At 51.0% G+C, this 3,021-nt stretch overlaps 1 pseudogene; it reads right to left on the bottom strand.

Moving 5' to 3' along the window:
• Positions 1-372: 372 nt before the first annotated feature.
• LOC103254610 overlaps positions 373-3,021 on the bottom strand; it is a 5,765-nt pseudogene continuing 3,116 nt past the window's right edge.

Raw genomic sequence — 3,021 nt, 5'->3', positions numbered from 1 at the left:
TCATATTTTTTGTTTTATTATTGTTATTCTTCTGAAAAGTTTACAGAGGAAATTCCCAATTGAACCTACATGAGGAGATTGAGGACACAGTGACATAGCTTCTTCTGATCTGCAGGAAAGATCTATTCCCCTTCTCAATGACTCCCAGGCCCATCAAACAGGTGACAGGACTACCACGAATGGCCCTTAAGCCACTTCTTCTAAAGTGCATCTCTTCCAGGGGAGCTCCAGGCATGGAGATCCGATGGAGCAATAAGGCAGGGCTCACGCATCTGGGGAAGCTAGCACCTGGATCTAGGAGCCGGGAAGGAACAGAAGAATGTTTCTCTTAGGGCAGCTCAGAAAGTGGCCCCCGACATGAGACCATGTCAGTTAGCTGTGAGGTTTGCTCCCTAGCGAGAACTTCCTGCCAGTTGGGGGATGAGCCACACACAATAGCTTTGCCACATCCAATGTGTCCATTGGGGTCACGTCCCTCACCCTCACATCCCCTGCTCCCAGCAGGCTGCTGGGCACATAGTATGTGCTCAGCAAGTGTTTGTTGAGCTGGATGGCAAAAGACCTTCCTTTGTCATGCAGCCTGCGGTGCTCCGCAAGGTGTGAACTCCAGCTGAACATCTCACCACACTCGTCACACTTGAAGGGCTTCTCTCTGGGTGAACTTTCTGGTGTTTGATGAGACAGTGGTTCTGGCTGAAGGCCTTGCCACATTCGTGGCACTTGTAGGGTTTTTCCCCAGTGTGGATGCGCTGGTGCACTATGAGTGATGAGTGGCAGCTGAAGGCCTTCCAGCACTTGCTGCAGTCAAAGGGCTTCTCACCCGTGTGAACACGCTGGTGCACGATGAGGTAGGAGTGGGAGCTGAAGGCCTTGCCACACTCATTGCACTTGAAGGGCCTCTCACCACTGTGGATGCGTCGGTGCACTAGAAGGTAGGCATGGCAGCTGAAGGCCTTCCCACTGTCAGCGCACTTGAAGGGCTTCTTGCCTGTGTGTGTCCTCTGGTGCAGCGTGAGGCATGAGCGGCTGTTGAAGGCCTTTTCACACTCGCTCCACTTGAATGGCCTGTCCCCATTGTGGATCTTCTCATGTACTGTGAGGGATGAGTGGCAGGCAAAGGCCTTGCCACACACGCCACACTTGTAGGGTTTCTCACCTGTGTGGATGCGGTGGTGGCGTGAGAGGTGCACGAGCTAGTTGAAGGCCTTGCCACACGCCGCACTTGTAGGGTTTCTCGCCAGTGTGCACTTGCAGGTGCAAGTCGAGCAGTGAGCTGCAGCTAAAGGCCTTTTTGCAGACACTACCCTTGTAGGGCCGCTCACCTGTGTGGAGCCAGTGGTGCACGTTGAGGGACGAGTGGCAACTGAAGGCCTTGCTGGAATCGCCACAGAAGAAGGGCTTCTCACCTGTGTGAATGCACCAGCGCTCCAGTAGGTTTTTGCTCCAGGTGAAGGCCTTTCGGCACTCGGTGCACTTATAGGCCTTCTTCCAGCTGTGCCAGCACCAGTGCAATGTGAGGGAAGTGCTCTGGGGGAAGGCTTTCCCACACTCACCACACACAAACAGGTTCCCACAGTACCCGCTTGCGCATGGGGGAACTATCCTTGCTCCCCTGACCTGAGAGAGGTTTCCCCTGCACACACACTTGGGGAGGCTTTGGTTCTACCCTCCACAGACTGAACGTCCTCCATGCGAGTGTGCAGAGAGTGTCCTTCCATGGGAACGCCTTGCTGGGCAAACAGGGTGCACTTAAGAGGAAAACTTTCCTCAGACACGCTATGTCCCCAACAACACTACTCCATGGGGATGTCCCCAGGGGTGGTAGGCTCTTGCTTCCAGGGTGCAGCCAGGCTCCTCTGGAGAGCATCTACCTGGTCCTCCCAGGCCCAGGCCCTGCCTAGGCTGGTGTCATGAAGGCTGGGCCTTGTCAGCTGCTCCACAATCAGCTCTGGGAATGGTTTTTTTTTTGCAAATATCCTATTGCTGGGGCAACTCTTCCTTTATCTCAGGTCTAGGCTCCCATTCCGCAAGAAATGGAAAATGAAATTTTCTGTAAGCAGGTGAAAGCATGGCCCTGGAATTCAGATTTGAGAGCCAATTAAGGGTGAGGATTAGTTCAGACAAGAATAAAAACCACGGAGCCAAAAACCAGTAGAGCCAAAGAGGAGATATGAAGGCAGAGGCAAAGGAGAGTCCATCATGAGGTGTGTGAGCCAGAGAAGGGAAGAGGAGATGGGAGGAGCTGCTGGAGCAGAAAGACCTGGAGAGGTGAGAAGCTAAGGGAATCTCAGAAAGACACCAAGAGGGCCAGAGTTCACAGAGTCAGTGATCAGGACTTGAGTGTTTCCTGGAAACATTGACTGACTGCCTGTTGTTTGTGAACTCCATGTCAGGTGCTGGGCATAAACACAGGTGAATACAAGTCTACAAAGATAAATTAAAATGTTCCCTGCAGTCAAAAAGGAAAAAAAGGATCTTCCAACCCCCACAGCCTTGTACATTCCCCTTGGAACACTGGGAACTGCACATGCTTTCTGTCTTGAGATGCAAACACATCTTTTCCGATGTGAAGTGAGCCTCCTGTTTTGTGTCCTTGACAACCATAAAATGAGACCTGGCAGGAGGAGAACACATCCTTTTTGTCTGTCTCTGTGTGAGTGTAGTTCTAGGTGCAATTTCCTGCTTATCAATAAGATACAAGATGTTGCATTTTGCTTTGGGTGGAACCAGCTGCCCTGTGTGGGGGGTTGGAGTTGCCTGGCTCTGTGAAGGAAAGGTTTCTTTCTTTACCATGCACCATAGCTGGTTAAATCCTTCTTCAATAAGAAGGTGTTTTTTTTTGAGTCGGAGTCTCACGCTGTCACCCAGGCTAGAGTGCAGTGGCAAATTCATGTGCTTATCTGGTCTAGATCCATGGATTTCTCATTTGCATGTTCAACCCACCATGATGGAAAAGATTTGAAGAAAAAAATGTGTCTGTACTAAACATGTTCAGAGTTTATCTTTTACCCATATTCCCTA

Source organism: Carlito syrichta, unplaced genomic scaffold (assembly GCF_000164805.1).
Source record: "Carlito syrichta isolate Samal-C Ts95f unplaced genomic scaffold, Tarsius_syrichta-2.0.1 Scaffold287031, whole genome shotgun sequence".
Lineage (NCBI taxonomy): Eukaryota > Metazoa > Chordata > Mammalia > Primates > Tarsiidae > Carlito > Carlito syrichta.
Note: the sequence above shows the minus strand (reverse complement) of the source record. Positions and strands in the feature narration are given on the sequence as shown.